This window comes from Metopolophium dirhodum, chromosome 4, assembly GCF_019925205.1.
Source record: "Metopolophium dirhodum isolate CAU chromosome 4, ASM1992520v1, whole genome shotgun sequence".
In the NCBI taxonomy this organism is placed as follows: domain Eukaryota; kingdom Metazoa; phylum Arthropoda; class Insecta; order Hemiptera; family Aphididae; genus Metopolophium; species Metopolophium dirhodum.
Window position 1 is genome coordinate 27,552,040 of NC_083563.1, and position 23,919 is coordinate 27,575,958.

At 33.8% G+C, this 23,919-nt stretch overlaps 1 protein-coding gene across 6 annotated transcripts in view; it reads right to left on the reverse strand.

Annotated features, from left to right (window-relative positions):
- Window positions 1–23,919, reverse strand: part of LOC132943671 (protein turtle-like) — a 118,211-nt gene that overhangs the window by 27,209 nt on the left and 67,083 nt on the right. The window contains exon 3 of one of the 6 annotated variants that reach the window (XM_061012709.1): window positions 17,472–17,536. The exons of the other annotated variants lie outside the window; for them this stretch is intronic. The gene's annotated coding sequence lies outside the window, so the exon portion shown is untranslated. The remainder of the gene's footprint in view (window positions 1–17,471; window positions 17,537–23,919) is intronic. 6 annotated transcript variants of the gene reach the window in all.

Sequence of the window (23,919 nt, forward strand, 5' to 3'; positions counted from 1 at the left end):
GTCCGCGTTAGGTCTTAACCGTCCCGTTGCCAAGTTTTCACTAGTGCTCTTCCCTCTCTTTCGTATATTTTTATTTTTTTGTTACTCCTAAACTTCTCGCTCCCCTCCCGTCTCTTATCCCCGAAATAATCCTTGTCAACTACACCCTACCGGACTCGTAGTAGGATGAAAGTCCCGGCGCAGGCGACCGGAGTGGTGGTGCAAGATAGTGACCGATATAATATAGAATGCGCGGCGGCGGCGGCGTGTGTTCTCGTCGCCGTGTCCTTAATCTTTCCCTCCCACTCACACTGAAAGTCCACAAAATGTAATCCAACGATATTTTCTTGACCCAAAAAACAACCCTCTAACCCACACGAGTTGGACCGAAGTATTTCGGGTGATTATTTTCAATCTGAGCGCACGTTAAAAAAAAAAAAAAAATAATAAAATAAATAACGCTTTACTGCTGTATGAAACGGATATATATACCTACGCGGTTAGAATGATCAATTCGTCTGTACACGGAGTAAGTGAGCAACGGAGTTCACTTAAAACGGTGTACGCGTTTCGGAATCTCATGGTATGACCAGATTACGCCCTTGGGAGTTAAATGTGTTGCTGCTCCTCCGGCTGATTGATAATACACACATATACAGTGACACAAACATGATATCTACACGCGGGTCTTATCCCGCAAAAATAATGTTTTGTGTGAGCGTTTTATACAAAACACAAACCAGTATTTTACAAATGGATTTTCTGTATGCATATGTATAATAGGCAGGTTTTATGTACGCACACAATATGTTGGGGTATGATACTTAAGTACTTATAATTGTGTACCTATATAAATTAATTCCATCGGTTATTAATGATATAAAAACAGAACAATATGGTTTTTTAAGGTTTAGAATTTAAATTGACTCATGCTTCATAGTACCTACCTACCTATGTATGTGATTTGTGGACCAAGATACGTTTATATAACATATTATTCAGCCTGGTTTATTTTATATTGATGTTTTAGTAAAAAAAAAATAATATCATTATAGTTAATGTGCTTCATAATATTATATTTTTTATCGCGTTGATTGCTTAAACTAATATATATTGGTTTTTGTCACGTTGACTAATATTAACAGTGTGTATATTTTAAAATACGAAATCATCCAAAAATGGGTTGAAAATGTACATTTTTGTAGTTCACCCTTTCCCATTCAGGAAGTTTTAGTAGCTTATCATTTATATGAATGCGTGTAAAACAAAACTGGCTCTGCAGCAGGACAAATTGCGGTCACCGATGGTCATTATTTTCATTTTCAGCAGCGTACGTGGCGTCATCGGAAAAACGGTCAATTTATGGAATATCATATCCATATATCTAATATCTTCAGCGCCCAATGTCCCTCTATATCTGTCCGATTTGATTTATGTACATTCGCCGGTACCTTCCTCCTGCCATGCCACCATAGGCAATTCATATGTCCCTCGCGAATAAAATACACTTTGCGAGGATATATTTCGCGTATTTATTGCTCGCTCTCTCTCTCTCTCTCTCTCTCTATCTCTATCTCCCTCTCTCCCTGCCTCCCCTTCACTGACTCTCATTCATCCTATATATATTTATCTCTCCCATTTCATATATCTTTATCTCTCTTCTCTAAAAACTACAGTGTTGATCAATAAAAAACAGTAACAAATAAAAATTGGTAACATTTCCTTTCTCCCGTAAAGAAGTAGAAAATCTTTGTTTCTTTATTTTTCGTGTTATTATTTTTTTTTCCGTTCATGCGGGTAAGGTATAGTATAAGGCTTATTTACATAATGGCATCTGGCCAAAAGTGGATGAAACGAGCTTGCGCGATCAGTAGCAGCAGCGGCAGCGGACGTTATGATAAATGACGTGAGTGGTGGCTATATAGCGGTGGCCGCCACTGGCCCCGCATTCTCTGGGGAACAACCCCTCGTGTGAAAATTATGCTCACGTTACGTAGGAAATCCCGTTGTTTTCACACTCGAAAAGTTCCATACTACCTTTACATTAGCATGAAAAAGAAGAAGTGGACGTCGGTTTTCAAAATGTTTCAAAAGAATATTTATTTATTTGAATAACGTTTTCTTGTTCTCTTTTTTTTTTCTCTCGGATAAAAACGTAAACTTTGCAATATTTCACGGCATAAACTTATTTGATTATCCATCATGTGTGTTTGAAAAGAAGGAGAAGAAGAAGAAGAAGAAGAGGGAGGGACGTGTGCACGGTGAAGATAATTTTATTAGGCTTCGGGACGAGCGTGAATGTGTGACACTACACACACCGTACACACAATTTCGACACACCACCACCGGGCGCGTATACGAAGGCGTGGCAAGTTACGTAACGAACGATTCAGCCGTATTTTTTCGGTTTAAATTAACTTAGCGAGTGTCTTAAAAAGTTTTCCACTCGCATTTCCTCCGATCCCTCGTGCGCGTTTTGTAAAGGATTGTTTTAAAGAGGCTTGTGCGCGGGGCACATAGTTCAGTAAACGTTCAAAGTTTCAGTTATCAGGTTCTGTTTTGTTCGATGTATGTACCTATATATGTATACATGTGCGTGTATAATACGTACACGTAACGTGCGCCCTTAAACTTCACAATCTCTGGGAAAATGTTAGATGCACATAATATATACATACAGGTACGTAATATGTGTGTGCGTATCGCGACGGCATCAATTTCCTTCGCAGCGTCGTTTCGAATATTATATATAATATGGTTATAGGTATATACCTATACACAACCGGTAAAGTATATATTATAGTGGTATAATGCACGTGCAATTAAGCCGTTACGCGTTAAGTCGCGTTTTATCGATAACAATAATCGTTATAACGTCTCAAATTAAGTTTGTTTTTACGTTATTTGAATATTGCAGTTATTAGATCAAAACGTTCGGAATTTGCAGATCTCGTGAAATTCTGAATAACAAGTGGGTATATTATTTTATAACTGTTACGGTTCATTAAAATATAATTTCGATTGTAGTGTATTATGGTATTTAGGTGCCGTTTTAAAGAATCATAACGGACCTAAAAATTAACATTGCTAATAATGTCTGACAGAAATCTTGGAAAAACTTACCTACCTACACATATATTTTCATCAAACCATTATTTATTCATTATTATTAATTACCTTCCTATTTAATAAGTCGGTACTAACGTGTTTCTGAAAAACGTTTATTTGTCATTTGATCGACGAGGAATAAAAAATTAATTACATTTGCAAAATAATGTATTTTACAACAGAGTATAGAAATATGAAAGGCAAATTATCATTATGTAAATGCATATAATTTTTCAATGAATAAAATCAACGATTTTAAAATTTGCATAGTAATAAATAATAAATAAATCTTATTTTCCGAACAATAATTCGTTTTAAAAAAGGTATACCTTTGTTTTATTTTTTCATTAATATTATTGATAAATTGAAAACATTTAATTAGTAATTAATTATCGTAAAATGTTATGCTTAATAAACATTATTTTATAAACTAATTATTTTGGATCTCGGAGCTTGTAGATATTTTAAATTGTTCGTGTTTAATATAAATTAATACATTGTTCTCAAAATTGTTTGATTTCTCGAAATATAGTCTAAGTTTTGTAAGAGTTTAATGTTAAATTAGAGTACTTGTAATAATATCGTATACGACGTACTTTTAAGTTTGTTTTTGTGTTTGTCCGACGTGAAATCGATTGTTACAAACTCATTATATTATTTTTGTTATCAACCAGACTCATATCATACAGATTATCACCGATATACACAATCCTGTAAATCGTGTATTTTATTTGCTTATGGTACGTCGACAGTTTTTTAATCTTAAATTACCGTAATTATTTTGTTATAGGCGTTGCAGTTTGTACGATCACATAATTTATTCATAATATTAAGTCGACAATCGTGACCATTCCAACATAATATTATATTTCCGTTACAACGCATTTCTCCGAATAATAATTGATCTTCACAAATCAAGTGGTTGATTTCCGTTTACGGTTGTGTATTGCCGTCGTCGTTTTAGTATACAAATGCGAATAACAATACCGTTTGGCACCCCCCGGCCTTTCCTCCGGGAAAACGAGGTTTCATGACGTCATTTAGTTACGGTTCTGGCGCCTTAACTCAACTGGCAAGTGGAATTAGTACGTCGGTCGCTTTTAATCCCGATAACACGTCAAAATGCATCAGTCACGGAAAGTCGGCCGACCGTAGATCGGGACTCCGAGGGGATAAATTAGTTTTTGACCAATTATCTGGTATTAGATCGCAATAGGGGAACACCGGTGGTATATGGATAAAGCGGTTCAATGGAAGATCGTGTTACCTGGCTCCAATAATAGTAGTCAGCTAGTGGACAGTTATGTCACGTTGTGTCGTAGCATAATCGATTAAAAAATATCTCGCCATCGTTACTATAATGTTATATAATATGTAAGTATTAAGTAGGTACATATTTGTTGTTTTCTCAAAGATATTATGTGTCTTATATCTAAAAAAAATACAGAAATAATGTTTCAGTGTTTCACACAATATTCTTTTTCGTTTTGTTAAATATAGTCTTTAGATCAAGTGAATTCATATAGGAATTTTATCCTCACGAAGAATGATCAAATACCTTGTATTTCGTGGGTTATTGTTTTCTTGTTTCACATCCAAGTCAGGTTTTGGTGCGTGAAAACCATTCGCAGAGTCCATTAAATTTCCAATTACGCGTTCCACACACATAACAACAGAAACACCCTTTTGGCCTTTAGCCATATTTTGTAACCCTTTATATATTATGGTCCCTTATGATTGCGTTATAATTTTTATGCATATTTTTTTTAAAATATTAATTAGTATAAAATGTTTTAAAATTTCTAAATTTGAACAATTAATATGGAATTATTTATACGTAAAACTCATTTAAAAATAGTTGGTTCATTTTTAAAATTTATATTAGATGCATATTAGGTACTTCAAAAAGTTGAATTCTCATTGAGGCCTAATAAACTTGTGCATATTATACGATTCGAATAAGTAAATAATAAGTACTATTTTATTTTTATTTTAAACTTAAATATAAGAGTCATAGTCATATATAAAATTGTATTTATTGGTTTCTATTTATTTTAAAAGTTCCCGTTGTGGTTTCAGAATGGAATTCAATCCAATCTATCCATCCTACACCGTTCTAAAAGAATAAAATAAAAACTGTATTGGTTTGGTCGACTGTTATAAAGACTATAAATTGTAATTTGTATTCAAAAGACTGTGTTATCTATATTCTTAGTTGATTGCTAAAAGTTCGACAATTTTGTTCTGATCCTCCTATTTGAAATTAACTGTGTTGGTATAAATATTAAAAATGCAAATCGCGTTCATAACTAATGCAATTTAATAAACAAAATGTAAACACATATGGGTATTTTTTTATTTTAAACTTGCTAACATAAATGTGTTTTAATAAACATAATGTAAACACATATATGTGTGTTACGGTTTAAACTTGCTTATAACCAATAACTAGCTTTAATTGTGTTAAAAACTATATTAGGCGTTAGCACTTTTCAACATACATGCTGCATTGCTGCTACTAACAGTTTTATTTTATTTTTACACTATTTATTATTCTATTAAAAATTAACTACCAACGCATCACGTTTTACCATGTGTTATTTAAAATATTTGGCTTCTTCAAATTAAAATCTCTCCCTGTAGTCACCTTATTTTTCTTTTATCATTTGATGTATCTATTTATGATTTTTGTCAAATGTTTCTACCTCATAATAATATGAATTAATATTTTTTGATATCCCAATACCTGTTAAGTATAAAATATGTGTCGTATTTTAGATAATATTATATTTCTAATAGAAATTGTTATTTTACTATTATTAGTATATAGGTAAGTTTGTGTAATTATAGTAATAGGTATTTGTTAAAAAATAAAAAATGCAACCGACAAACATTGTAATCAAAGTCAATACTCAATACTAATGCATGAAATGTTTGCACACGACAGCGGTGATAAGAAAGTGTATATAAAGGTGATTTTTGCTTCTAAAAAAAAACCTAACACAAATTGGCAAGTGGTTGTGCACTGGGTTTTTGTCGTTTTTGAATTCGATAAATATATATTGAAGTGCGGTTATCTTGGACCGACAGGTCTCGTATGATGCAATACCAATTGACAAATGATCATCGGTATATGACGATCAAATACCCTCGTCAACAAAATGTAAAAGAAAAAAGGGTCTCTTATCTAAAATCAATGAAAATCTATTGAGGTTTAGCTTTCCTCGTTGGCCAACGGTGTGTTTGAAAACCGGCCACGATTTCGCTTCATCTGTGACCCCTTGACCCTATATATGGATGTGTGCGTGTGTGTCACGACACGATTAAGTATGGCCAACGATTATTTTAATCAGCTTCATTATTATTTAAAAACAACGTATTCGAAGGTTTGAATATTTTACGTATTTCTACAAGCAAGTAGTCAACGAAAATTATTTACTTTACCTAATTTCAAATGAAATGTTTTATTTAAATTTTAGTTTTAAATTTTTATATTAGTTACTTGGTCGATTTGGAATCTCGTTAAATTCAAAACCCCAACCATTTCACAAAGTAAACAAATTATAGTACCTATTATATTGCTATAAATATATTATATCGACGGTATAGTGTATAGTATTTACTATGTATTATTAAAATTTACCGATGAATACCTACATATTATAATCTCCGTAAACATACACAATTTGACCATGTCACTATAGTTTTTCGAAAACGACACGAGTTTAAGTTGAAACCGTTCAACATACCTTCTTACTAATAGTGTCATGACATTAATAAGAGGACAACGGATCCAGTACCGGAGCAAGCGTCGGGGCGAGCGGGGCACGTGCCCCGGGCCCCGCGATTTTGGGGTCTCGTTATTTAGTGCTCCCACCTGAACGAAACCAAAAATCAAGTTCAGATTTGATCATGAGTCTTTGTACCTATTACTCGACAAAAACTAACAACATATTACCCAAAATACCCAAGTACAGTAAATTTAAGTTGATTGCTACCAGATTAAATTCGTTGGATGCGTTGAAAATATTATGTTTGTTAAAACTAAAGTGCTCATTTATCGGCTATTTAAAGTCATTATCGGCTTATCGCATTTGGTGTAGCCATTAGTACCTATGTATAATATGTAGGTATATATTAGTACTTATAATAGTCACCAACTGTCTATGAAAGATATAAATAAATTGAAAAAACGTAAAATATTCGATAAACAGTGATACGGCTAGGTTTCCTTTTATTTTAATTTCCAAATATCTAACTTTTAAGGCTATTGAAAGATATTTGAAAATTTGAAGTTTTTTTTCAAAAATGTATAGAAATACTATTTATTTAATAATATTTATGTAGTATATTTAAGTATTTTAGCATATTTTTAATAAAATAAATGCATATTTTTCATCATTTTTTATTTCATATAAATCATAGCCCTAATCATAATACAGAACAACTAAAATATGAAGATATAATAAATGATTTTGCATCCAAAAAAGCTAGAAAAATTAAAGAATTATAACTGACAATATTTTACTTTAACAATGTATTATGTATTTAAAATATTATAAATTGTTGTACACACTCATTTTAGATTCTGAGCGGAGCGAGGAAACTATATTGGTTTTACAATGGTGTTTATTTATTTTTTATATCCTGTATACAAAATATCTACCAGAAGGAGTACTTCGATTTCAACATATTATAGTACCTTATCTTCTAGCAAATTGAATCAAGATGGTACTTTAAAAAGGTCATTTTTCGATTTTCTCAATAGCTATTTAATGCCACATGAAAAATCACCGACAAATTACGAAAAACCGTAAAAAATTGGGTTTTAATTTCAAACGCTTTGTTCATCACCATAGAAATGAATACAAAATAATAATACCTATTATAATATAAGTTCAACTTACAGGATATAATAAATAATAACAATATCTAGACTGGTAAACCGTCTCCGCTCAGAATCGTTTTTCTTATACAATGATATTATGTCATTGAATTCAAGTTTAATACAATCCTTTATACATTGACCCACTTGTAACCTACTGTACAGCAGAACGACATTGACTTACCCACTTTTTTTTAAATTTCCTTTATAAATTAATATTATTACTCACCTATTATGCAATTATACATTTAATTATAGTATTTATAGTATTTAATTATAGTATTATTTTTTTAAGTACCTAGCTAATTATTAATAATATTTGTATTCTGATATTTTATAATGGTGATAAAGATGATAAGTTTATTTTCTATGAAAATAATAAGATAATACATTTATCATTGATAGTTTTGATTTTATTTACATACCTACTTAATGTACAAAAATCGTTTGATTTAAAATCGATGGACAAAATTTCTTTTTGAATTAAATCTATAATTAATTTAGAATGGGGATGTAATGTATAAGATAGGAATGAGGGCCCCATATTTTTTACTTGCCCTGGGCCCCGCAAAACCTTGCACCGGCACTGAACGGATCATCGTCGCGTACACATAGTTTTACGGTTTTGGTACACGATATCATATTATTATATAGAACGAATCATATTATGAAAGTTGTTCGTATCCCTTCGTACCACCTTCCGCAGTGTTATTAGATGTTACTAATGCCGCCATTGTATACGAAAGGCGCATTAGAAAAGAAAATTTTTCAATATATATGAAATGTCCGGCCGAAAGTTGTCTTCGATTAGGATGCTGTAGACCATTTACCCGCCGCGCACCGTCAACGTGGAAACGTGACGTCAGAGCTAATGGACGGTGGCGGCAGCGGTAGTTGCGGATTTGGAACGTGTAATTCGTTTAAGTTCGAGGCGAGGACAAAAAAAAAAAAAAAGAAAAAATAAGAGGGGAGAAATTGTTGCCACGGGGTTCGATCGATACAAGAAAAATACAATGCGTTATAGTTTTGTGTCTGTTGGGCTATATATTCCCGTCAAAATAAAACTATTATACCGAAAATAATTGTAATCACTTTTGAAGAACAGAAAACACGTTCGAGTCACGTTAGAAAATAATAAACGCGTTTGATATGGCGTAGGTATTACGATATTATCGCCAATGTAGGCCCATTTGTATAACGGCGACGAATGAATGATTTGAAATAATTCAAGACGAAGTAAATATGTACTTAAAATAAATCTCCTTTGGTTTTTAATTAAACTCGGAATACACTATAATGTAATCAAGCATTTAACTCGAATTATACAGTATGGTAATTTTATTATGAACAACGACATAATATAATTTCTTTGAGATTCTCTTTCGGTTGTTTCGAAAATGTTACGAGCGAGTTAGTTAGACCACATTTAATTCCATTTATATTTGGTACCTACGGTATTTAGTTTTATGCGAATTATAAAAAATATTATAATACAATTTTCCTAAAGATGATTCGTTTGTTATCTGTGTATATAATTTAGTAATTTTGATGTATTTCGTTTTTTTTACGTTTATAAAATTGTCGTCTTGTTTTGTGTGCTTAGAGCATTTTTCACAAATATTGGAAATTACTTTATGACTATCTCATTAATACAAAAATTTAAACAATAATGTATGACTACACTATTTTCTTAACAGCCGATTTGTGCTAATTAATAATTTAAAAAAAATAGTAATTTGTATCAGCGATAATATATTATTAAAATAGCTATAAATTTAAGAATTCGATTATATTTTTAGAAAGGGCTGTGTAAGAACGAATGTGTGAACAACATACCTAGACCATTTTTCTCTATAACGTTATGTACTTAAAAATCTGTTTAAAATATTGGTGTTCGACCCACGGGCCGCCTTGTCTTTATTTGAAGCCTATGAACACATTTTATGCGTAGAATAGGGATGGGCGATTAGGGCGATAGCTCTCTCGTTCTCTAAATAAATTGTTGTATATACGTATTACGTGTATAAGCCTAAAGCAAATACAATAAGCAATAATTCGGGAAGAGTGGCGAACAAATTTTTATCACACATGTGGCATATTATGTACTTTAGGGTGGATAAGCCCCTAAGTCATAACCTCCTTATTTGCGCTTACCACCACCCCCTCCGTTATCTCAGACTGGATCCCCGTATTTTTCGATATTGATCTTATAGTTTGACTCAGAACTATAATATTTTTGTGTTATTTCATATCTGAAATTGGCATAATTTTATTTTGTAGATATTTTTTTGGAGACTCCGGTGACCTTGATTTAACGTTCTATCAACACTGCGCCCCGGGCTATACCCCCCCCCCCCTTTTTAGAACCTAGTGTTGATCCGTGGACCTGCATGCAGTGTGTCGCACCACTATGCGCAGGTACACAGTATTATGATATAATATTATTATCATTACTATGACCGCGCCAGCCGTGTACCTATTTATAACATTATAATAATATGCAGTATGCGTTGTGTTCGGGGTACGCAGTGCAAAACCTGTCGCCACCATCGCTTTCCTTCGAACCAAATCCTTCTTATTATAATAATATGTATGTATATATATATATATAACCTTCGCCCCAGCATCCCCCATAGCCGGAGCGCCACACCGTGAGAACTGGCAGGGCGACGACGGGGGTGGAAATCGCGCCAAAATATTATTAATAACGTTTTACTATCCATTTATTATATCAGGAAAGAGCTAAGGTTCGCTGTTACATATATTACACGTGCCGGTGCGTCGTTTCCATTAATAATAATAATAATAATAATAATATTATTATATATTATATTATACGGGAAGGAGCGCTATATCATATACATATACAGCGTGGGCGACCGTGTTTTCCCGTCTCGGCGTGTCGGGCACACTCGAAAACGGGAAAACGCTTTGGCGCACCCTGTACACTCGCCGCAAACCCCTAAGTTTAGAGGAGTTCGGCCGGGGGGGGGGGGGGGGGGGGGGGTGTGGACCTCTGTACGCAACATCGCCGGGGCGCGGTTAAATATATGAATCCCGGAGACCGCGGTGTTGCGTGCATATAAATATCTGTGTGTTCGTATGTACAGTAATAACAACCCCGTGGCGAAGGAGAAAACAATTATTTATGGAAGGAGTCAGTCGGGTGTGTGCGTTATACACGCGTATTATACACCTATAGGCCCGTCTAAGTTATTAAACATTCTTCTCGCCACGGCGCGGCGTATATAACACGTCTCTCTCTCTCTCTCTCTCTCTCTCTCTCCCTCTCTCCCTCGCCCTCTCTCTCGCTAGCATCTATGTATGTGTATATATATAATTATGTATTATACTCAAATAGTATAATGCGTATATATAGTTTCACGCACGGAATAAAGACTAACCGATAAAATATAATAATAATATATTAGGTCCCCGGCTCTTCCTTTCGTCTCGATACTGTTTTCCGGCGTGTGTCTTCGGGCGACCTCTGTGCCTGAATGAGGATTTCGCGTGACACAATGATGGTGATTTATTATCATAAGCATAACAATATATTGTATCCGGATCATATTATTATATTTTATCGGCGGGATGCAGTGTCCGCGACGGCCCCGCTCCCGGTTCACCGTAATATATTAATGTGTATTTGTTTTTACCAAAAGAAGAAAGAAAGAAAATCCACCGCAAATACTATATCGTTATAGACGGTCGCACAAAAAAAAAAATTCTTAATACCGAAAGAATAACATTAAACTAGTATAATATCATATTTTAAATGCTTACATTTTAAATTGATTGTTTAGATTAATTTCTAAATGTGCGTGTGTGTGTTTGAGAAAAGTTAGTCATTTTTCAGTGGATGAAGGTATAGTAATTCAGAAGCTAATCACGAATTTCGTTACCTATCTAGCGATAAACATCGTACACACTCGAAAACTACCTATATGCATAAGAAATAACTGTAAGAATAGATATTTAAATATACGGTTAAAGTATTCAGTATATTATGTGTAAAATATTATATTATTATACAATAATTGATAATAGCTCGGCACTTGAGTTGTATATAATATTATATATTATAGCAAATGGTAAACATGTTGTAGTCTTACACACGTATATATGGTTGACATGTATACTTACGTCCTACATAGCACAACAACAACAACGGCAATAATAATAACAATAATAGACGCCCAGAACAACCGAACTGGAGACGTGCATTTCGACATGTATACCAAATATTATAATGCATTTCTAAGTGCTGAATAATATGATATTATTGTATGATATGATAAATGAATTTAAGTATCTGACGATCGCTCAAGTATCTCAAGTGTTGTGCCGCGTAGGTATGTATGCATAATATTGTATTGTAAACTGTAACGCCGGTGACACACTTTTGGTACATCGTTGTAGTCTCTATATAGTCTGACATGAGTCATGACTAATGAGATGAAATCACATTGCCTATTTATTTCTATATACTGACATAATATTAGAGTTCCGCAAAAATTCACAATGGTCAATTATGTTATCTGCTGTTGAAATTTCAATCGAAATAGCCCGCCGATTGGTACTTTCTGACATATTTTCGTATATTTTTCGGATTCCAGAAGTCATTTTTACAAATATCGAAGTACCAAACTGTGTATATTTTTATAAATATATATACATTTTAATTTTGGTTATACATCCATATCCCATATGTGCAGATGATTTCGATGTAAGCGCTATCATTGATGTACTCGCCCGTCTTATACTCGTAAAGTTCAGTCATAACGTTTTAGACGTGCCTAATAATGTAGGTAGGTACCTACTTATAATGTGCATATTCGGTGAATACTCGATCAGAGAGGTATATAAATATTGTGCAAAGATTCGCAGAGATGGATGGGACTTAGGAATGAACTCTAGGGCATAATAATATGATACTATGATCAAACTGCCGTGATGTGGCACGATATGAATTCAGAGAACTCGTGAACGTGACCGAACTTTATCCGCGAAAACTTCGGCTACCGGGACTCTTCCGGAATCTGTCATTCAATTAAGTCGCTATTCATCATTCACCCTTTACGCGCTTTCACATCTTACACGCCACCCGCATTCGGCGCCGTTTTTGGACTTCGCAAGTACAATAAATAAAACGAAATCGATAAATATTGTGTGTACAGCGCGATCTCCTGGAACGTCCCAATATCGGTTTGTCAAACGATATTGTTTTATAATGTAGTTCATGGACCTGAGATAATGAGTCAATGATGAATTCCTTTTAATCTTTGCAGCTAGTAAACAGCATCGTCGTAATCGTTTAATTAATCGTTTCGTTGAATGCAAATTACAAGTATTATGTGGGTGTAGCGGGCTTTTTCGTTACTCTCGGGCTCGAAATGAAATATTGATTTTCGCTGTGACGCGAACCACCGGCGCGCAATGTTTCCCGAAGGGTGCAATTCGTTTTGTGAACGTACCGTGCCACACAGATCCTAGGACTAAATTAATACGAATGACCAGTCTCTACTACATTTGTCTCGTCCCATCGGACACCTTGGATATTGACACATATTCTGTACATTAGGTCCCATTTGGGATCGTAATGAATTTTAATTTGTAATCATCCCCTAATGTCAAACCAAGTATTGATATCGAACTGCGAATGATTCGGTATAATGGACGTTGAAATTATTATAATATGAATTAATAAACACTGCTGACTATATGCTCTATCAAGTGCTGAAGGTTTAGTGCAGTGCCATCATATTATCCATATATAGTATATGGCTGATACTTATATAATATCCTAATCGTATTTTATATTGTTTATTAATCGTAAGGCGTGGTTGATGAGTTAGACTGCTTCTCGTATCATAACGTTTGCGGTTTACATAATAATATGTATATCATTTCCCATTCCCAGTTGCAGAATGATTAAGAAAATTTCTATTTATTCCATAATTATATATATAACATAATATATAGTTTAATATTATACGGCTACGCCATAACCTCAGCTTGCGGGTTTTTCGACGAGTTTGCCGATAGAATATAAAATATCGTAAGTAATACAATCGGGTTATAAAAACGTATTATATATAATATAATCAGCTTTAACGTCACGACAATTTTTCGGGAACGATAATATTATTATAATACGCCGGCACGTGCGTACACAATACACGGCGCCACACGATCGCAGGACGTTTCGGAACGGCGGACACGACGACGTTCGCAAAATTTGACCACGTGCGGATAAGGAAAGATTCGGTATTTTTTTGTGCGAACCTATATATATATATATATATATGGCCATTCATCAAATGTGTGAATTTTCCGCGGCTCGCCGGCGGCGTTTCCCGTTTCCGGGCAAAGGGGCGCTCGCCGGATACTAAATCACCGGGAATCCTGCGCGGGCCACGTTGTATACACCGTCCCTATCCCGCCAAATCAATCAAAATCGTCCGGACGCATCTAGGTCGTATATGTACACACTCGTACACACGCACACACACACACACACACACACACACAAACAGATATAATATATTAAAACGCTGTGTGGTATTACGAGCGGGATATTTTTCCGACAGCGTTTTCCCGGCCTTCGACTCCTGCAGCGAACACACAAACCGCCTATCCACCCCCCCCCCCCACCCCGTATATAGGGCAGTCGGACTCGGGTCGCGATGCGGACGCGGTATATAACTGTACAGCGACGACACGTAAAAAAAAAAACTGTGGGAATCACGGGACCCCCGCCGACAAAAGCTATACGGTTCCGAAGAGAGAGAACATTTTTTTTTGACTGTACTGCGTCTATACTCATTTATGACGAAATATTATAACATCCGGGGAGAGTGGGGCGGATTTGAATGAAAATTACATTTTTTTTTCAAATTTTTTATGGCCCGCGTACGAGAAATTAATTTTTTTAAATTATTATTGTTTACGGCGAATTAGTTATTGCTGTTTTCGTATTGGTTTTCATTTTATTGTCTTTATTTTATGTTTAGTCCGATACCTGTGTAGTACATTGCATTTCGATGGCCCCCCGAAAACTCGCCGAATTCCTATATAAATATAATGTGGTGCCCTCCAAAAAGTATTAATCGATGGCCCCCGGTATTACGGTTGTATGTACGTATACACCGCATTATGTATGCCTACGTATCCTGTGCAAGTGTACCTATATATACATATATATATATATATTATATATGGATATTAACCTCGCGGTCACTGCGGGCCAGCCACCGCGACGCTTATAAATCATTGCCGGACCCAAACCCAGTGGCCGCCCGATAAAGTTTGCGCCGTTGTTTAAAGTTTAATCACACACGAACCGGCCGAGAGTTCAGACTACCGCGGAGAGACTCGAAACCTCGGGGGTTAAAAAAAAAAAATATAAAAAATACAACACGCACACAAACGAGTTGGGGAGGAAAAGTTTTTTACCGCTCTCACTCTTGTATTATATAGTATAATATATACAAACAAGGGGGGGGGACCCGCTCTCGCTACTGTATACCCGCGTGCCCCTGCATCTTCGCGTGTTTGTTGTTATATTAGCTTTCTTATATGTGGCACGGCGATATTAAAGTTTCGACCGACGAAACCACTCTGGTTTATACCGAGAATAATATAATATCTTTATTCAAAATTATTTCGCGTAACCCCGCGCCGTTCAGACGTATACTTGGACGATACCGGTTATATTTAGGTACCTCCAGGCGACTTCTCGCAACTCGATATTTGCGTTCGTACTACAGCTCTGCACCATTATAATATAGACATACTTTCATTGGAATAGGTACCTACCTACCTACTATTATGATATCGATGCCTCACAGCAATCGTAACTCCTCTAAAACTAATATCGAGACCATCGTTCGACATTATTGCTATTATTATTTTCTATCTTATCCACGTTTCGTCGTTTGGCCCATACGTATTATCATAGGCAAAATTACAAGAGCGAGTGCGCCTTCTTTAGAACGCGGTCAACCGTAAAAATATTAGTGATTTAGTATGCATAGGTATACTATTTACAAAATATAAGTTTATATATTATAATATAAGTGTATAATATGTAATGCGTATACTTATTATAAATTATTTTGCAATTTGATTTTATTACAGTTAGATTACCCATCATTATTATTTAGTTTTCACAATATTTTCTTGTTATTAAAATATTGTGAATGTCCCGCATATTATGTTTTCGTCTGTCGTTATAGTTCGCTCCGTTACCTCAATACCTCCAGGCTGTAAATTAAGTACCTACCTATCCATTATTTTTGGTTTTTTTTTTAAATTTTTAAATGTTCGCAAAATATTTTTATTCAATTATTATCATCAAAGATTCCGCAACTAATTTTTTTTTTAATGGAAAACTTCTTGCTAACAATGAAAACATCGTTTACCATGAATGTGGCGGCTATGTAAAATATTAGAACGAAAGTTTTGCTAAAATTGTTTGAAGGACAAATCCTTTTGTTTTTAAATGTTCGTTCTTTTTTAATTTAAATTATTATTAGTTTTACGTTTTATCGGGTTTAAGTATAAGTATAAAGTTATTATACATATTATAATACGACTATAATCATTAATAAATATAATACATAATTCTCTTTGGTTGGACTTAGTGGCTAGTGACGTATACAAAATTAAAAAAAATGTTTAAATAGTATATAAATAGTTATTTGTGCATTTTAATCTAAATTAAAATGATTTGTGACATAAAACTGAAAAAAAAAATTAAAATAGATTACCTATTAGTAACTACATAATAATAGTTTTTTCTGCTTGAAACTAAATCATATTATTCTTTTACGAAAACGTGGATTTCAATTTTAATTATATTTAATTAATTAAAAAACAATCAAATTATCGGACAATTCTGTTTATATGAAACACAAGTAAACATATCTGTAAACTATCAATTCATATAATATAAACATTTCTATGTAATAAAATATTAATATATTCAATATTGTATTGTGTATTATATTTGTATTCAATTATTTTTATCAATTATTTTAAGTACACAGTACCTATTAAGTAATAAATAATAAATAGGTAGTAGTGTAGTACCTATTATGCCTATAGGCTATGGGTATTATACCCATATTTATATTTGATTTTTTGAAAATATTAATTGTGCCAGTTATAAATGGAGTTATTCCATATTATTATGTTCTTTCAAAATTTAAATTGGAAAACAATGTCAAAAAACCAAACATGTTTTTTTAAATGTCTAGTATTTAGTATTAAAAACATTATAATATAGACACCTAATAAACTATAACCAAATTAAATCCATTTTGTAAAATATCATTGACCCATAAGAAGTTATGCATGTTTTCTCTTGGAACCATAATTATTTTATTATTATTATTTTTACTTTATATCTATTATAGATGGTCGATTATACAATATATTAGATGTTCACACATAACATTTCAATTATTATAATGAAATAAACAATAAATATTACTTGGCACAGTCACTGTTCATATTGATACTGTACTCATGTAGGTACTTCGATTTAATCATATGTACCTGTAAACAAACCAAAAACAAATTAGTAAGTAATAATTTAAATATATATTAAATATTCATGGTTTTCTATATTGGTATATTGTGTAGGTATAACTATATAAGTATATCAATTTATTGGTCTTGATTGTTATAATATGTTTAGCGATTTATTATGCATTATGTCGATGAAAAAAAATGTCCAATAGTATAATATATTATAAAAGCATTATAAGCCTTTTTAAAATAAATGTGTGTAGTTTTCCTTTTTTAATAACTTGCAGTTGGTAGTAATTTATTGTAATTTATTCGACAAATTAACAACGGTTAGTCTTCGATTGTAATTTGTAATAAATTATAAGATCAATATTATGTAGGTTTTAATATTATGTTATTTTGAAAATGTGAAAAATAAAAATTTAAGAGTGGAAATTGAGTCCTGTGGGCCGAGGGGGGGAGGGTATTCTACTATTAGAGAATTTCTACATAGGGTTTAAACAATCGATTGGATTTCATAATTCACTATAAATCATGATATATTTTATCTTCATTGGAACATTTCCAAGCTCACGAGGTATATAGAACGTTCCTGGTCATTATACATATTATCTAATCGACATATTATTTTTACGCGGCACACTGTTCTTTCGCTGAACTGTTTTCTCTTTCCTTCTGTTTTTTGTGTTTTTTTTTTTGTTTTTACAAAAATAATATAATACGTCTTCAACACTACTTCACCGGACGCAGTTTTATTTTTACATTGTAGAAACGGTCGGGGCAGTCTATTGTCTACGGGAAATCCAATGTTTTATGTACAGTCTGTGGAGCGCAAATAAAAGAGGGAACAAATCATTCGTACAGGTGCTGAGGCATTAACATTATTAAAGAGAGCCCGTCCGCGTCCCTAGAGGTATCGCCACACGGTTGCTTGCTAGGGGGTTGGGAGGGTTGGACGTGATGGCAGGCGGGGGAGGTGGTGGGACCGCGGCTGGAAAATATAGTGGAGGCTATCTTTTATTCAACATTTTCCCCGGGCTAACGAGCGGGGCATGTTATAATGTCTAGTTTTAATATAAATCGAAAAAAATGCGTTCGAATGGACGGCAACGGCGGAATTGACCTTTTAATCATGCATTGCGCTGTAGAATATTCTACGAATGGTTTTCGGAAAAAGTTAATTAAGCTCGTTATTACTATATACGTCCATTCTCTTTGCCTCGCCAACACTTTCGATCAGAGTGCGAGCGGCGACGGACGCTAAAAAAATGTACACAATTTCAGACAGCCTCATTAGCAGAGGATTTCGCATCCTTAACGTCAACATTACTCGCCTATCTTTTACTTGGCTATGAAAGCCTTTTGAACGTTTCTCTACGGCTGAGTAGTCGTTATATAATCTAAGACTATTTTCGATGAATTAATGTACATTGATTAATGACAGATAATTTAAAATATTTTCCTTATTGATAATTATTTTCATTAGGTATATATCTATAACAGTTTTTATAATTAAATAAAAAATGTTTACTTCTGATAATTAAAATATTTTTTTTTTAACTAAATCATTTGTTTCCGGTATAGAGGAAGTCTATATATTTTGTATTCTATATAGAGAGAGAAGGGGCCTTAATCTTAGAGTTATTAATATTAGTCATTTTTGACGGAACAGAACCTTTTTGTTTTTTGTATATTTTCCTTAATGGACCAATTAAGCTATGTTTAATCCAAAATATACGTAATTTTAAAAGTCAATTTCAACCTTTTCCGGGTTAAGTCTACTACATGGTATATTTTTCTTAGTATTGAGAATTTTCACCTTAAATTCGAAAGTTTTCTTTATATTATGCCCTTCACGGTCTCCCGTTGTAAAAATATACCTGAATAATGGTCTTGAAGTTTTTATAAATATTAAATTATTTAAATGCCCCCCCCCCCCCATCTGTTTTAAATTACTGAAATGTAATCCAGATTCTATACCTAGTTGAAACACATTTATTATTTTATTTTAATCTAACAATAAACATATACATTTTTAATGGGTTTTTTTCGTTTTCGTATTTTTTTTTTTTTTAATTATTTTACTGTAATTTACAGCATTTTTCACAATAATCGTTCATCAAGTCTATACCTACGTCCTCGATACAAATGTATGAAGTTTATGACAAAAAAAAAACCTGTATGTATCTTTTGTTATATTATATTATACAATGTAGATTGTCAGACCTCTGTTGATCGCATACCTGTAGTGACGACGCCGACGATATTTAATCGTAAATCAAAAAATATGAACGTACATTTTTTAATACAAATAATTGATATTGATAGCTTTGAGTAATTACAATTTTTTTTTTTTTTTAATTGATCTTGAGCCCGGCAGCTGAGGCCATTAGCTATTTTTAGTTTTACTGTAGGTTATTAAGTAAGGGGAGGTAGGGGGAGGAACACGTGTGTGTTGGGTTTGGCAGAATTTTTGATTGGGCACCCGTAGGTATCTGCCATGCCCGGGTGGGGGATGGCGGCACTTGTTCTCCGGACACCGTGACTTGCACGGAGAAAAATGCCGTCCGGTGGTCGAGAATCGAACTCGGACCGGCTGTGCCGAATCCGTCGCGTTAGACCGCTCGGCCACCTCGTCCCCCGTAATTACAATTATATTGTGTTATAAATACAATTCATATTTCTCGGCAAATATAACAAAATAAAAACCAAAGAAAACGCACCGTGCAACACAAATCGTCAGTGAAAATGTATGATCGGAATATTATAGATCGTATAGTTAACGACTAAATTAAAAAAAAATGTTATTCTTATTTAGGAAGCAAACCATCTCTCAAATATTAAGATTACAATATGATATAAGATAAAGCGAGGTATGTGATGAAAAATGTCTAATTACATATTCAGTTTTAGAATGCAATTTGATATACGTGTTATACACACTCAACGACTGTATGGAGTCAATCGACAGCAGCAATACGTGTAGAATTTGACGATATTTTGAGGTTTACCGGTGAATAGGTGTGTAGTGTGTTCGTTATAATAACTACGTAAGTAAATATCCCTGATTTACCTATATCACGAACATGCCTTACTTAGTATAGTTAGTAGGAACATGGATACCGCAAATGGGTACCAGTTTTAAGGATCTATATCCACTAAAACTTTTAGGAGCGATTATTGGTTTGCTAATTCTCACTACATTAACCGGTCTCAAAAGGTATAATGGCTCGTCGGTTGAATATCGAGTAATGGTTCCCAGCAGAAACTACGGTCCGCGTTAACTCGAACACAAAATCAACTTTGTTTGAACGACTAAAATTTAAATCCACGTTTTACATCCTATATACATGATGCGTATATTGTATAGATAGGACAATAGATACATAATGGGTACACGATATTATATGCAGGTTTGGACGGGCGATTGTCTTATAAATTTCACAATCAACGCCTTTTAATTTAATTTCAGCCAATAATTAAACTATAGGTGCGGTGTATATACGTTATTGTATTTATAGCCGCGCGTTCGAGTTGAATAAGACTACGGTCGAATATGATGTTATTATTGTTTTTCGTTTCGTCAGTCCGCTGATCACGATTCTCACTTACAATTATTATTACAATAAATCGAGTAATTTATGTTGGAGGCCTTTATAGTGTATGCCTACGGAATGTGGATAACGGACGATAAAAATCGAGGTTTTTCTCAGTCGTTGGACGTCGACGGCGCGCGGAAGTCGAGAAAGGCAACAAGTAGTGTAGGTGCGAGCGATGGACAGCGACGAGGGACTGTTTACCGTTCTTGAACGGATCAGTGGGCGACTGGTCTAATTTTACCTGTCGAAATCTCCACCACAGGACACGAACGTCACATTATGTACACAATATATAGGGAGACGGATACACGCGTGCGCGTTGACAGCGGTCGTGGTATATGAAAAAGGGTTTCGCGGTTGACGTCATTCGGTGCGACGCGGTGTGCGTATATATTATTATGGGTGTGTGAATATGGTGGAGGTGGGGTGTGGAGAGATGGTGGCGGTAATTTGTTGTTGTTATCCGCCAAATTCCCATATATATACTTGCGGGTACGTATATATATGCGTACTACATGGGTTACACAAATTGTCGATGGTCGAACGCAAATATTGATCGAGCTCGTCAATTAAGGCACCAGAGCGGCAGTATAGGCTGCTGCCGGGTTGAAAATAGTGTAACGTCTTGGTTTGGATTTATAGAGTAAGTGTGTGTATGAGTGTGAACCCTCGTAAACGTCAAAACCCATATCGATGTGATGGTTTCGTCAGGTTAATGTACGACGTGCGATGACGCCAATTCAAACGCGAAGATCAAGTGCACAGGTATTATAAAATATAATTTTCTGTCCGGTTATAATAATACATAGTATAGTATACCGGGTGACCGAGCTTAGCTCGAGCTCAGTTTTGCAAAAATTGATTTACTTGTTTGAATTATATAATTGTTCATATTCTTTGTACGTGAATTTTTATTTATTTTTATCATAACTAAACAAAATACGGATGTTTTATAGATTTGCGTCGAGTTTAATGAAAATAGAAATTCCAGATAAACTTACATCAAGTTGAAAATATCATTCGAGTCGTCTTAAATGTCCAATGAAAAGAGTTATATTTTATATTTTTTAATTATTATTTAGTACATTATATAGTTAGAATAGTTTATAATAATTATTTAATATTTCTTTCCAGACTTCATTAAGAGCGTGCATTGATTGTCATGTGGTTTTATCTAAAAACATAATAGAAACGAGAAATGAAAATTACCCCTGGTTACGTTGACACGTTCACTGCAGGCCTATATTATGCCGCAGCGGGTGGCGCCTACTACCTACCAACGAGTTTGCGGTACCGTCAATTACGTGTTGACGCTGGCGTTTCGTAAATATTTATACTATATTATAATAATATAATAATTATTTACAACGTGTGCAATATTTTTGATTATTTATTTTACTTCTTTATAATTTATATATCGCAATACCTGCACCGACACAGGAATACAGGACACTCTTCGGTTGCGAACCAAGTGTTTTTGACACCGGAAAACGGCGATGCGATGCAATCACAGGTACACCATGCCTTATGCGCCGGTTGTAGCGTTTTCGAGTTGAAATAAGGAGCATTAAAGAACGCCGTAAAAATTTGGGTAAAAACGCTGTTGCCTATTAATTGCTTACTTCCTGTATATAATATATCATATATATATGGTGTATACATTATACATACATACTACATGGCATCATATCTACAGAGTAGAATGTGAATTTCAAATTTATATGATTTTTGTTTTGATAGCACGGATTTCAGTATATTTGTACAATTATTGTACACGCTATGAAAACAAGTCATGACATTTTTCTGATCTCGCCCAGTTACGGAGCTTGAGTTTTTTTTAAACTAAAGTGTGTTTCATTAAGTCATAGCGATTATGACGGTCCAATCCACTGTTGTACAAGGTAGATATGAGTACAAATTGCAATTTTCGTTTACCCCGGCATCTACTCAACGTGGATTTCCATAATGAAACGGAGGGTTTGATTTACAGTGCGTATAATAATGACGGCGAGGTATCAATGCGGATGTCAAGCGCGCGAAAACTGATTCAGAACTCCTAGATATTTTGTTCCCACCTAATTGTGTGTATTTCAATATTGAATATAATTGTCAAATTAGTGATTATACACCAAGTGCAATTGTTAGTGAGGTCGTCCCCTCCCTCTCTGATGTAATACATCTATATAAGCATTTTTCCATTGCATGTACCACAAATTAATATTTTTATTTATTCATTTGATACTTATTCAACTTCACAACATTATATTATATTTACATTTATATAAGTTGATACCTACTCCCAATAAACAATAGGTAGCTCGTATTGAGAGTAGGATGTTTATTACAACAATAAAAAATTAACACATTCATGCATCGTTTTTTAGTTCATAAATGTTAATAATAAATAATAACAATGCCAACATTACTGATAGTAATAATAATAACAACAACAATAATAATAATAACTAGACATTAATCAAATGATCACATATATATTTTTTTTTATCATTGATTTAAATTGAATATTATTATTTATTAATTTATTATCAATCAATTTTATATCAGTTAATGATTATTTAAATAACTTTATCCCTCTATTTAAAAAATACTTCCCCACCAATTCTGTACTCGGCATGTTTAATCTTAAATTACAATTATTCTCCCCTCTTGTTTTGTACATAATATTATATAATGGAATTCAAATTTTATTTTTTATTCATATAATTCCTTAAGATTGATAAACTTATTGTGTTATGTTCATGAACATAATATTAATTTTTATTATTACTCAAATAAGGGTTATTCTATGCG